The sequence below is a fragment of the Lithobates pipiens genome, unplaced genomic scaffold (genome assembly GCF_037356315.1).
Source record: "Lithobates pipiens isolate NorthernLeopardFrog02 unplaced genomic scaffold, aLitPip1_a1.2 Scaffold_23, whole genome shotgun sequence".
Classification (NCBI taxonomy): Eukaryota; Metazoa; Chordata; class Amphibia; order Anura; family Ranidae; genus Lithobates; species Lithobates pipiens.
The window spans coordinates 299,008,117-299,022,537 of NW_027507785.1; the positions used below are offsets into that span (position 1 = coordinate 299,008,117).

The window sequence follows — 14,421 nt, forward strand, 5'->3', positions numbered from 1 at the left end:
AATAGCAGCTAGACTTAAAATCAGTTTACTGTATCAGATCAGTGATTGTGACTGGTTGCCAGAGGTTACAGTGTATCATTACCGCTTACTGACTGGTTGCTAGAGGCTACAGCACACATTACGGCTCACTAATTAGTTGCTAGATGTTACAGCACATGATTTCTGCTTGTTGATTGGTTGCTAGAGATTACTATACAGTAATACTACTCACTGATTGGTTGCTAGAGGTTACAGCACATCTCCTCACTGCAGGGGCCATGATATACATATGAATGTCACCTTTATTTACATATCTATGCCGCCGGATGCAGCTATTTACATATGGATGCCAGTAATTTACATGTAAACACAGGGTCTGCAGGTGAGTCATCTGTACACAACAATAGGACAGAGCTGGGCAGCATTAGTAGCAGGACTTTACACTGAGATATCGGGACACAGCAAGGGACTAAAACTTCAAGGGACAAGGGTATTTAAACTGGGATAGTTGGCAATTATGAGGCAGCTGCTTTGGGCCCCACAACAATGGCAGGGCCCAGGGCAGCTGCTCCTTTTGCACTGCCTTAAAGACGGTCCTGATAACAGCTTCCACTTTTATGGGAAGAAGGGAAGGTGGGAAGGCTTTCCATAAGACTTTGGAGTGTGTCTGTGGAAATTTGTGTCCATTCAGCCCAAAGGGTATATGTGAGGTCAGGTACTGATGTTGGTCAAGAAAGCCTAGCTCTCATTTGGCATTCTGATTCCTCCCAAAAGTGTTCAGTAGGTTTGTAGTGCATGCAGTTCAATTCACTTCACCCCAAACTCATCAAACCATGTCTTTATTGAGAATAGTAGGAAGGATGGTACTCCGTAAAGAATTCAAATGCTGACAATCTTTATTGACCTTGACAAAGTGAAAAGAGAGTCGCTGCCTGGAACTTCAGGCATGCGGGGACTCTATATTTGCCTTTTCTGGATAAAAAAGATTGACAGCATTTGAATCCTTTACAGAGCACAGCTGGGCCAACCTTCTTCTTTCCTGAATTACTGCATCTTCATTGGGTGCAAGATGAGCCTCTACTAGCGTCCAGTTTTTGGGAAAGCGACCTAATTTCAGGCATGCGAGCAGCTCTTTCTTTGTTTGTGTACAGGGGCATAGTCATGGTGCAATAGAAAATGACCTCCTCCAGACTGTTGCCACAAGGTTGGCTTTGCACAACTGTCTAAAATGTGTCTTTGGCCTTATAGTGTATAAAATTGGAGCTTACCGGAGGTAATAGGAAATGCTTCCAATGGAGACACATAAATGCATTTTAATAGCGTTTGGAGGCTTGGGACTTCTGAAAATGTTTTACAGCTGTTTTGTATCTTCCTTTACTGGTGACAACTGCTCTGCTCTTTCCATGTCTCACAGGAACAGGAAGTAGGGAAAAGTCTCCTCAATTACGTCACCAACAAAAATAGAAATTTGCATCTAAAGATGGAATCATGAGAGGAAGCCATGTTTAGGCTTTACCCTGGTCAAAGTGTACACAAGGCTCAGGGCTCAGGACGCTCTTCACTCCCCCCACCCCCCATAACAATGATGGGGCCTGGTGATTGGCAAATAAAGCATCCATAGTCACATTATGGAGTGAATGGGAGAAAAACCCTTTACTCTACGTACAAATCATTGTTGCTTTTTTGGAAGCGCAGTGATGAGAGGAAGATATGCATGGGCACCAAGTTATTCTGGTAAAAGTTTACACAAGGCTAAGGATTCTCTCCCTGCACCCAAGTAACAGTGATGAGACCTGATGATTGGCCACTAAGGCATCCATAGCAGTGTTGTGGAGTGAATGGGAATAGAACCGTTGTACCCCAGGTATAAATCATTATTGTTCTTTTGAACGCGAAGTGAGAATAAGAAGACATGTATGGGCACCAAGTCACCCTAGCGAAAGTTTACACCAGGCTGAAGATTCTCTCTCTGCCCCCAGGTAACAGTTATGGGTTCTGATAATTGGCCACTAAGGTAGTCCATAACAGTATTGTGGAGTGGATGGGAGCAAAACTCATTCCCCCAGGTGCAAATCATTATTGCTTGTTCAGAAGTGGAGTGAGAAAAGTAAGATATGTATGGGCTCCAAGTCAGCTTGGTCAAAGTTTACAAAATGCTTAGGATTCTTTCTCTACCCCCATGGGGCATGGTAATGGGTCCTGATTGGACACTAAGGCATCCATTACAGTATTATGGAGTGAATGGGAGCAAAACTCTTGCACCCAGGTACAAATCATTGTTGCTTGTTCGGAAGTGGAGTGAGGCGAGGAAGATATGTATGGGCTCCAAGTCACCCTGGAAAAAGGTTTGCACAAGGCTTTGGGCATGGTGACGGGGCCTGAGGATTGGCTGCTAAAACACCCAGCTCTGCATTGTCTGGAGCTCAAGAACCATTTTTTAAATAACTAATGCCGCGTACACACGCCGGACTTTCTGGAATCATTCCATCAGATATTCCAGCCGTGTGTGGGCTTCATTGGACTTTTTCTTTCGAAAATTCTGTTGGACCTAGAAATAGAACATGTTTTAAATCTTTCCTATTGGGAAAAATGTTTGTCTGTATGCTATCCCGATGGACCAAAAACAATGCAACGGCAGATATTAGCTACTGGCTATTTAATTTCCTTTTACTAGTCCCGTCGTATGTTTTGTACGTCACCGCGTTCTAAATGATGAGACTTTGGTGTGACCGTGTGTACGCAAGTCCGTTTCAGTGGAACTCCATCAGAACTCCGTCAGAAAAACCGTCAGAGTTTATTGTGACAGAAAAAACAATTGTATGTACGCGGAATTAGGCACTGTAAATTTGAAAAATGTAACTTCCATTCTATATATATACACATGTCAGGAATGTATTCATGCACATTTAGCTAGTGAAAGGTCCCCTTTAAAGATCTGATGGTGTCAATCCTCCTACCACATCCCCAATCTTAATCGGACCCGCCACACCAGGACACCACTTGCTGCGAGAGTAAGCAGCAGATTACAGCAGGTGTAGGCCGACAGCCTGCTGTGAGGGACCGAAAGAAGGTGAATAGAACACATTAGTATATATGCATGTCTCACAGCACAGTATAACCCCGCAATTCAGCCATTGAAGCAGCTTGTTATGAAGCAAAACTCCTACGCCTCGCTTTCTTTCGTAGGAAGCGTGCCTGTTCATTGTAAGCAATTATTCTGAGATATAACAATAAAGAGAAATACAAAGTGAGGGTTAGACAGACTACCAACCATGCATTGCAGCATGATCTGCCAAATGTTGTAAACATTTACTTTTCGACAGCAGAAAAAAAAAAATATTTGTGCATTTGTTGTACCAAATGGGAACAAACGAAATTAAAAATGTATTTCAAATAGGAATGCTGTTCTTGTGATAATCTGTATATGGGCACAAGGAAAGGGAGTTTTAAAATGCGGAAGATGTTTTTTTGTTTTTTTTGTTGATAGGTGTTGTCCAATCTTTGATGCATGAAGGAGCATTATAGGATTTATTGACGACAGCAACAGAGCATGCAAATGAATTATTGCTGCTGCATGTAATAAATGCATGAAAATGCACTTAGAACAATGTGAATCCAGCCTGGTAGCCCCTCTAGCAGTGGTTGATAAGCCAGTTCCTGCACCAGGGGGTCTACTGTAGATCATAAGACAAGAGAATTAGTGCTATTTGCTTCTCAATTTGTATACAGCTGGGAAACTCAGAGAAGCTATCTGCTTCTCATATACAACTGGTAAACCCAGAGAAGCTATCTCCTTCTCGTATACAACTGGTAAACACGGAGAAGCTATCTCCTTCTCATACACAACTGGTAAACCTGGAGAAGCTATCTGCTTCTCATATATAACTGGGAAACTCAGAGAAGCTAGCTCCTTCTCGTATACAACTGGTAAACCTGGAGAAGCTATCTCCTTCTCGTATATAACTGGTAAACCTGGAGAAGCTATCTGCATCTCATATACAACTGGGCAAACGTTTAACTCCCCCTAGTAGTTGTTGATAAGCCAGTTTCTGTAAAAGTGGGTCTATTGTAGATCAGGAGACAAGAGAATTTGGGCTATCTGCTTCTCATATACAACTGGGCAAACTTTTAATTCCCCCTAGTAGTTGTTGATAAGCCAGTTCCTGTAAAAGTGAGTCTACTGTAGATCGTGAGTCAAGAGAATTCGGGCTATCTGCTTCTCATATACAACTGGGCAATCTTGTAGCCCCCCCTAGCAGTGGTTAATAAGCCAGTTCCTGCTCCAGGGGGTCTATTGTAGATCATGAGACAAGAGAATTTGGGCTATCTGCTTCTCATATACAACTGGGCAATCTTGTAGCCCCCCTAGCAGGGGTTAATAAGCCAGTTCCTGCTCCAGGGGGTCTATTGTAGATCATGAGACAAGAGAATTTGGGCTATCTGCTTCTCATATACAACTGGGCAAACTTTTAACTCCCCCTAGTAGTTGTTGATAAGCCAGTTCCTGTAAAAGTGGGTCTACTGTAGATCGTGAAACAAGAGAATTTGGGCTATCTGCTTCTCATATACAACTGGGCAATCTTGTAGCCCCCCTAGCAGTGGTTAATAAGTCAGTTCCCACTTCAGGGGGTCTACTGTAGATCGTGAGACAAGAGAATCTTCTCATATAGGAACTTGTCACCATCTTGTGACTACAGGGCCTACCAGGTTTCAGGGAATTTGGAGGAGCTATCTGTTTCTCATATACAGCTGAGTAACCTTGTAGCTCCCCCTAGTAGTGGTTGCTAAGCCAGGTCCTGCTCCAGGGGGTCTACTCTAGATTGTGAGACATGAGAATTTTGCTATCTGTGTCTCATATACAACCGAGGAACTCAGAGGAGCTATCTGCTTCTCACTTACAACTGGGTAACCTTGTAGCTCCCCCTAGTAGTGGTTGATAAGTCAGGTCCTGCTCCAGGGGGTCTACTGTAGATTGTGAGACAAGAGAATTTGGGCTACCTGCTTCTCATATACAACTGATAAACTCAGAGGAGCTATCTGCTTCTCACATGCAACTGGGTAACCTTGTAGCTCCCCCTAGTAGTGGCTGATAACCAGTCCCCGCTGCAGGGGGTCTACTGTAGATTGTGAGACAAGAGAATCTTCTCATATGTGACTACAGGGCCTACCAGGTTGCACATCCCCATTTGGGCCCACAGTGAATGCAACTTTACAGTCCATGGATGACTAAATTGGCTAATCTGTAATAATACCTGAAGATGCAGAGTATGGTAAAATGCCTTGAGATGGAGAATTAGGAACCCACTGTGATGTCACTTCTGCCCGTTGGAAGGCACGCCACTTCCGGGCTTCTGGAGCAGCGGCAGCTGACTTATAAAGTCTTGCTGGATTACACTGGGTGCCAGTCTTGGCACTGGACCATGTGAGTCTAATATACTGTATGTGATATGGTGTGCATAATGGGGCATGTAAATAAACGGGTAGTACTATGATGTCGTCTGTGGTACTTTTATTCCTTTGCATTGTAGAGCCCAGAGGATCCAGTGAGTCTCAGTGTGCACAGGGGGAGGGGTCAAAATTAAAAACACAGAGCACTTTCTTTAGCATTTAAAGAGACACAGAACTTGTGGAGCACTTGTTTGGTTAAGTATAATAGGTACTAGTTATGGACACTAATGGTGGAATATAATGCTCAATGTAAGTTGGATATAAGTATATAAATAATTCTCTGGGCATTTGTTTATTACATCATATTAGATTATTTGAGTGACCTAGCATCGTACACTTTGGTATAATATATACAGTATCTCACAAAAGTGAGAACACCCCTCACATTTTTGTAAATATTTTATTATATCTTTTCATGTGACAACACTGAAGAAATTACACTTTGCTACAATGTAAAGTAGTGAGTGTACAGCTTGTATAACAGAGTAAATTAGCTGTCCCCACAAAATAACTCAAAAGTGAGTACACCCCTAAGTGAAAATGTCCAAATTGGACCCAATTAGCCATTTTTCCTCCCTGGTGTCATGTGACTTGTTAGTGTTATAAGGTCTCAGGTGTGTTAAATTTGGGTGTTATCGCTCACACTCTTTCATATAGGTCACTGGAATTTTAACATGGCACCTCATGGCAAAGAACTCTCTGAGGATCTGAAAAAAAGAATTGTTGCTCTACATAAAGATGGCCTAGGCTATAAGAAGATTGACAAGATGCTGAAACTGAGCTGCAGCACGGTGGCCAAGACCATACAGCGGTTTAACAGGACAGGTTCCACTCAGAACAGGCCTCACCATGGTCGACCAAAGAAGTTGAATGTAGGTGCTCAACGTCATATCCAGAGGTTATCTTTGGGAAATAGACGTATGAGTGCTGCCAGCATTGCTGCAGAGGATGAAGGGGTGGTGGGTCACCCTGTCAGTGCTCAGACCATATGCCGTACACTGCATCAAATTGGTCTGCGTGGCTGTCATCCCAGAAGGAAGCCTCTTCTAAAGATGATGCACAAGAAAGCCTGCAAACAGTTGGCTGAAGACAAGCAGACTAAGGACATGGATTACTGGAACCAAGTCCTGTGGTCTGATGAGACCAAGATAAACTTATTTGGTTCAGATGGTGTGAAGCATGTGTGGCAGCAACCAGGTGAGGAGTACAAAGACAAGTGTGCCTTGCCTACAGTCAAGTATGGTGGTGGGAGTGTCATGGTCTGGGGCTGCATGAGTGCTGCTGGCACTGGGGAGCTACAGTTCATTGAGGGAACCATGAATGCCAACATGTACTGTGACATACTGAAGCAGAGCATGATCCCCTCCCTTCGGAGACTGGGCTGCAATGCAGTATTCCAACATGATAACGACCCCAAACACACCTCCAATACTACCACAGCCTTGCTAAAGAAGCTGAGGTTAGAGGTGATGGACTGGCCAAGCATGTCTCCAGACCTAATCCCTATTGAGCATCTGTGGGGCATCCTCAAACAGAAGGTGGAGGAGTGTAAGGTCTCTAACATCCACCAGCTCTGTGATGTCGTCATGGAGGAGTGGAAGAGACTCCAGTGGCAACCTGTGAAGCTCTGGTGAGCTCCATGCCCAAGAGGGTTAAGGCAGTGCTGGAAAATAATGGTGGCCACACAAAATATTGGCAACTTGGGCCCAATTTGGACATTTTCACTTAGGGGTGTACTCACTTTTATTGCCAGAGGTTTAGACATGAATGGCTGTGTGTTGAGTTATTTTGAGGGGACAGCAAATTTACACCGTTATACAAGCTGTACACTCACTACTTTACATTGTAGCAAAGTGTCATTTCTTCAGTGTTATCACATGAAAAGATAAAATAAAATATTTACAAAAATGTGAGGGGTGTACTCACTTTTGCGAAATACTGTACATTCTGATGTGCTGTGACTCGGGAGCATTACCCGCAACTGTAGTTGTTCATTAGGGTGCAATTATAAGTTAATGTAAAATACATGTTTTACTACACGCAGCACATAGGTATGAAGAGAGCCAAAAGGTGGACTATTGGGACTTTGTAGGTTTAGCCCATTTTCATTGTTTCTTGGATAGAATTAGAAGGTGACTGAACAGTTTACTTGTTGCCTGAAGTTATTCTTTGACTTAGAATTTGCTAGTAAATAAGAAATACACATTTTAAAAGCCATTATGTTCCCATGAGCTTTGATTTCTTTTGTCTCTAGTGATTTCATGCTCCCCTGTCAAACCCTCTAGTACTTTTATTTTATTTATTTATTTTTTATTTCATATTATTTTTTATTTTTTTTGCTTCTGTTGGGAAAAGATATTCGGATAATTATAGCCACTAAAAAAGGGAATACAAGTCTCCTCCGTGAAAAGGAAAGAAAAAGTGAGATGGCAATGCATGTTGACACCAGCAATAGCAGACATGTCAGGCTAGCCAGTGCGACAGCGCTGACAGAATCAACCACGATAACAGCTATGATCAAAAAAGACTATTACACAATAGAATCTTGCAGACCAAAAGTGAGCGAGATAGGTGGAAACAAAAGGAAAACAAATAATTTGACTCTCTAGGGAGAGAAATGTCAGTTTGTTCCTTCACACTCTTATCAGAGTTTTTTTATGTTACTCGGTGAGACGAAAGGCAAATGTCTTTGAAATGGCAGACCGTGTCCTCTAACCAAAGTAGCGCCTACGCACTTTTCTGCACAAATCAGATACTTATTGGAGGTTGCGAGTGACACTGATACGCCAATTTAAAAAAAAAGCTAAAATTTATTGGTAAATATGATGCTGGGAAGGCGGAGTAGAGGGGAGGTAAGTGATGGATTTGGCACTGCATGGACATTATGCATGGTTTTAGTGGTTTTGGGGGCAAGATTGCTGCTTAAAGCGGCATTCCAGGCAAACAACTATAGTTGCATATAAAAAACACAAATGTAAACTGTCTGGGAAAAAAAATCTTTATGTGATTTATACCCCTCTGCCATACAGCACAGTCAGGAGACCATTTTTTTCTTTTTGAGCTAAGGAATACATTAAGGTCACCTCCCTGCTCCCAGCTTGCTGATTGGGCGGGCAGTGAAGGAGCAAAAAAAATCATCATCTCTACAAGACTTTTCTAGTCATTAAGTTTGCCACATTTTTATTTTTCGTTTTCCGGCTGTCCGTTTCGAATCGTTTGGGTATTCGCATTTGTGCATACTAATCGGTGATCTGGTAAGCCTTCATTTCTTATTGATTTGTAGCTGTGAAAGGTCCACGTGGTCAAGCACTTTCTCATGAACAAACAGGATTAACTACATTTTTTGTTCACTTATATAGGACACTATCATACACCTGTGGAAAAAAATTTTTTTTCACATGTTCAAATACATTGGACTTTTGAGTTTCTGATGGATGTTGTTTTTTATTTTGACAACTAACTAATTTTTTGTAAACACTTTTCACTATTGATTTTCACTTTATTTGGATTCACTAATATTTAGGTTTTTTATGAAAGTTTATTAATTTATACTTAGTTATATGAAAATTCACCTAGTGGTAAGCGCTGCACTTTTATTTATTTTTTCTATGTTGTTGTGCCCAGTATCCTGGTTATTGTGTTCAGCTGCTGTTCTTTAATTTAATTTTTAAATTTTTTTACTAAGCGCAGATTTTTTATAATTTTTCTTGCCACATTTTTATGGTGGTATAGTGTCCATAGATATTTTTTATTTTATCAACATATGTGTGTGCCCAGGGTGTGCTGGATATGCTTGGGCATGCCCATGAAGTGCAGATTCCCCCTACTGACTGGGCTCCACCCTCGTTCTCCACCCCCCCCAACCCCAGCATCTCTGCCAACGTCCATCCTCTACTGCCAGCTGCTAGGGGCACACAGGGAGATGTTTCAGGATGGAGAGCGGGGAAGGGGCTGGTAAATATGTAATTTACTGGCCCCTTCCTTTTCTGAATGAACACAGTGAGTGATTGATACCACTCACTGTGTTCATTGATAACTGAAGCATAGTAAGATGCGTTTTCTATGCTTCAGTTTATGAATGAACAGGAAGTCGCTCATCACAGAGCTGAGATCATGTCCCTGTGTTCTTGAGTTTGGTTTCATATTAAAAAAAAACTGCCCTCCTGAACCCTATTCACCCCTTGATGTATTTAAAGGTTTCAATTATGTCTCCTCTTTCCCTTCTTTCCTCCAGACTGTACATATTAGGTTCCTGAAGTCACACTCAATATGTTTCATCCCCCAGACCTTTCACCATTTTTGTTACCCGTCTCTGGACTCGTTCTATTTCATCAATATTTTATCAATTTCTGTGAGTGAGGTCTCCAGAACTGTACACAGTATACTAAATGAAGTTTCACTAAACATCTATATAGGGGAATCAGGGCCTCGTTCCTCCTGCTGGTGGTCCCTCTAGTGATATGAAGATCTATATAGAGGAATCAGGGCCTCCTTCCTCCTGCTGGTGGTCCCTCTAGTGATATAAAGATCTATATAGGGGAACCAGGACTTCCTTCCTCCTGCTGGTGGTCCCTCTAGCGTTATACAATTCTATATAGAGGAATCAGGGCCTCCTTCCTCCTGCTGGTGGTCCCTCTAGTGATATGAAGATCTATATAGAGGAATCAGGACCTCCTTCCTCCTGCTGGTGGTCCCTCTAGTGATATAAAGATCTATATAGGGGAATCAGGACTTCCTTCCTCCTGCTGGTGGTCCCTCTAGCGTTATACAATTCTATATAGAGGAATCAGGGCCTCCTTCCTCCTGCTGGTGGTCCCTCTAGCGTTATACAATTCTATATAGAGGAATCAGGAGCTCCTTCCTCCTGCTGGTGGTCCCTCTAAAGATGCATCCTAGAACTCTGGTCGATTTTCCCACTACCTGGTCACACTGTTTGCTCTTTTTGCAATCATCTGAAATAAGTACCCTCAAATCGTTTTCCTCTGTAGTGCTGGCCAACACTGTACCCCCAATGTTGTACTCCTCTCAGGGGATTCTTTTTCCATGGGTAAATTATTCTACATTAAGAAACATTGAACTGCAGTCTTCACTGCTTTGACCAATCTTACAGCAATGTCAAATCGTGTTCCATGTTACAGACACCTCCAGGGATATCAACCCTATTACACACCTTTGTGTCATCAGCAAAAAGACATACCTTACCCACCAAAACCATATAGAATAAATAGAACCGGATCCAGTACAGAGCCTTGTGGTACACCACTAGTGACTGCTTTCTGTTCCAAGTGAACCCTATTTACAACGTCACTCTGGTATCTATGCTTTAGCCAACTGAATATCCATTTTCGTTTTTGCTCCTGTTCTTGCTCTGAGCAATTTCTTGGAGTTTGTATATGAGTGGACCTAATCAGGATCAACACCCATAATGCAATGGAAACTATTCCACTTCTGCTATTGCATGAGCTCTAGTGTCAATCCCAAGCTTAAACACATTGTACACTTAATTCAATGTTTTTGGTTGTTTTAACTAGGTATTAGTGCAGTTACATTTCCTATGTCACTTGCCTTACCTTGTAATAATGGGCTTGCATATTGTGGCTACAGTTGTTGTGTCATGGCTGATGAATTCCCCTATGTTCATATATTTATTCACTAAGCTTGGCCCTATTCACTAAAGGGACAAACAGCTTCTTGTTCAGGGCCACACAGCGTCCAATCCGTGCCTCTCCTATTCCTCTGTGCTGCATCAGAAATGTGGGAGTGCTAATGTGATGAAAACACATCTCATTCCTTCACCGTTCTGCCTACTTTTGTCTGTATCAATTCTAATTACAATGTAGCTCTCCCCTACAGAACACTAGACTCAGGGTTGTGGTAAATGTTGTTTCTTCACAGGAAGTGTCAGTTCTTAGACTACAGACAGAGGTCATGCAATAACCTATGCAGTGCCATGCCTCATGTTTGAACACATACAGAAACGTCTGACACCAGAATGTGAAGATTTATGATCCTATAGGATGTGCATGCAGGGCAACAAATAACACCATGAAACTACATGATCAATGCACATCTTATGCAGGTGCAAACAGGAGAGTTTATAATGCCTTTAATAGAGCAGGTGAGTACCAACTGTTATCTGTCAAGGGGTCATATATTAGACTTCAATATTAGTTCCTCCTCTATTTTAGATTTTTACAACTTTTTTTAACCAATTTCCTGCATTTTATTCTAATTTCGGAATTCGATTTTGGTAATCAGAAGGGAAATGATCATGTTGCAATAAATGACGGGCACTAATGATATAGGCAAATAATATAATAACATATAGAGGACTTAAAAGAAAACACGGGGATCTGTTAATGCACAGAGACCGAAGGGGTCCTCAGTATAAATATATTAACTTATTTATCAACCCCTGGCTTGAGAAATAAGGCTAAGCTTTTAGATTAGTCTAGGAAGGCATATGGTCATATATGTGCAAGTCTCTTGGTGCCGCGGAAACATCTTTTGGGGTTTGATGTCAGTGGCTCATATCGGAGATTGATGGGCTCATATCATCTCACTGTGCCAGAAATTACAGCTGAATTTAGCAGTGTCGATGAAGTATCATTTGCATTATTAAACATGGTAAACTAATATACAGCGTTCTCCAGGGTCCAGTCCCCACTCTACTAGGGAATGTTGAAAACTCACATCCTAGATAAATTCTATGAACATTTCTTCTTATGTTATGAGGATACACAAACAGGACAGGAGGGAGGATGACTGAAAGAGAACCTGTCAATCTTTTAAAATTTTCGCACATTTACACATAAAGGTATACTTAGAATGCAGTGATTCTAATGCCGCGTACACACGAGCGGACTGTATGGCATACTTAGTCCGTCATACAATCCGACGGACAGTCTGTCATACTTTCGACTGAACGGACTTGACCACACACGGATGCACAAACAGTCCGTCGAAAGCTTGCGCGATGACGTGTACAGCACGTACGACGGGACTAGAAATAGGAAGTCGAATACACAGCAAAGCACCCTTCCGCCGTGTAAATCCTTTCTGGGCATGCGCCATTCTTAGTCCGTCGAACTAGCCTACTGACGAGCGGATTGTCCGCTGAAACCAAAGTACGACGGACAGAATTTCGAAAAATCCGAAATATTTAGTACGCCAGACTGCACGCTGAAAAAGTCCGCTGAAGCCCACACACGAGCGGACTGTCCGCTGAAATGTGTTTCGACGGACTAAGTACGCCATACAGTCCGCCCGTGTGTACGCGGCATAACATTCAACAAACATTCACTGCAGGTGAATCTTCCTTGTGCATGTGTTTTCTATGGCAGTGATTGGATCACCACCAGTAAATGTGAAAAACACATTCACTGGTTTGAAAATGTGTTCCCATGTGTTGCATTAACAATCAATTAAAACAGGATTCTCTGCATTATTGAACTGGAAATTAAAGTGATACTAAACCTTTACGTTTTTGTTTTTTAATAAAAATAACAAACATGTTATACTAACATGCTCTGTACAAGTGTTTTGCACAGATCCTCTTCTTCTGGGGTCCCCCTGCCGGCGCTCCAGGCCTATCCTCTTGATCGGGTGCCCCCACGGAAAGTAGCTTTCCATGGGGGCACCTCTGCAGGTGTGCGCCCGTGTTCCGCTGCTGCTTTTGATTGAAAGCAGGGGGAGCCAATAGCTCCTGTTGATATCAATCTGTCCAATGAGGAGAGCGACAGCAGCTGGAGCCGCAGCGTTTGGGCACATCGCTGGATCAAGCTCAGGTAAGAAAAAGGGGGGGATCTGGGGGGGAGTTGCAGCACAGAAAGTGTTTCACCTTCATGAATAGAATCCATGAAGGTGGAAAACCTTAATGCCGCGTACACACGAGCGGACTTTTCAACATCCAAAGTCCGAAGGACTGAGTCCGTCAGACTATCCGATCGTGTGTGGGCTGCAACGGACTTTTGACTCGCCAAAGTCCGAAGGACTTTAGAATATGGAACATGCTTCAAATTTTTCCGAAGGAACTCCGCCGGACCCGGTCCCCTTCGAAAAATCCGCTCGTGTGTGTGCTAGTCTGACGGACTAAAACCGACGCTAGGGCAGCTATTGGCTACTGGCTATGAACTTCCTTATTCGAGCCGAGTCGTACGTCATCACGTTCGAATCCGTCGGAGTTTAGTGTGATCGTGTGTGGCCAAGTCCGTTCAGCCGAAAAGTCTGTCAGAACTCCGTCGGAATTCCAGCAGAACTCCGACGGAACTCCTTCGGAAGTCTGTCGGACATAAGTCCTCTCGTGTGTACGGGGCTTTAGGCTTTACAACCACTTGATGTGTCAGGTGACATTTGAGTAACACTGTCATTGATTGTATCTCCATTCTGTGTTTTGCTCACACAACAACAACAGCAAAACTCTAATAGGCTGCAGCTAGCATGTATATTGGTGTTTTTTTTCATTTTTAATATAAATAATTATGAACAAAATAATGACAAGTCTGCTAAAGGAAATGGATAGAATACCCTTTGTCTTTATTGATGTATATGTCTCCAACAAAGAGATTTCTCTTCACTTCCTGCCTCAATGAACACAAGGAATGAGGAGTTTCTCACAAGTGAGGTCACAAAAAATAAGGAAACAGATTTCTGTATTTTAGATTTTGGGCCAGCTACGGATATCCCAAAACCTCCTCCCTCAAATTCTGAATAGATATTTGTAGAAGGCAGCACATGAAAATCACAATATAACAAAGAAGGTAGCAGTAATCTGTGAAACACCACTGCAGACCATAAACAAGAGGCTGTAATTACTTCATGTAAACCAATCACAAAAAGAACAGAAAAGTAAAAGAAAGAAAGAAAATCAAAAAATGCAAAGAGAAAGAGAAAGAAAATAGAGGAGAAGAGATGCAGTAAGAAAATAAAGGGGAGAATAAGGGGTAGGTGGCGAGGAAACATCAGAAAAGGTGTAGTAGAAATCATATAAGGAAC

The 14,421-nt window shown here is 42.4% G+C and overlaps 1 protein-coding gene across 1 annotated transcript in view; it reads left to right on the forward strand.

Annotated features, from left to right (window-relative positions):
* Window positions 1-14,421, forward strand: part of ADGRL4 (adhesion G protein-coupled receptor L4) — a 253,358-nt gene that overhangs the window by 19,159 nt on the left and 219,778 nt on the right. The gene's annotated exons all lie outside the window — the stretch shown is intronic.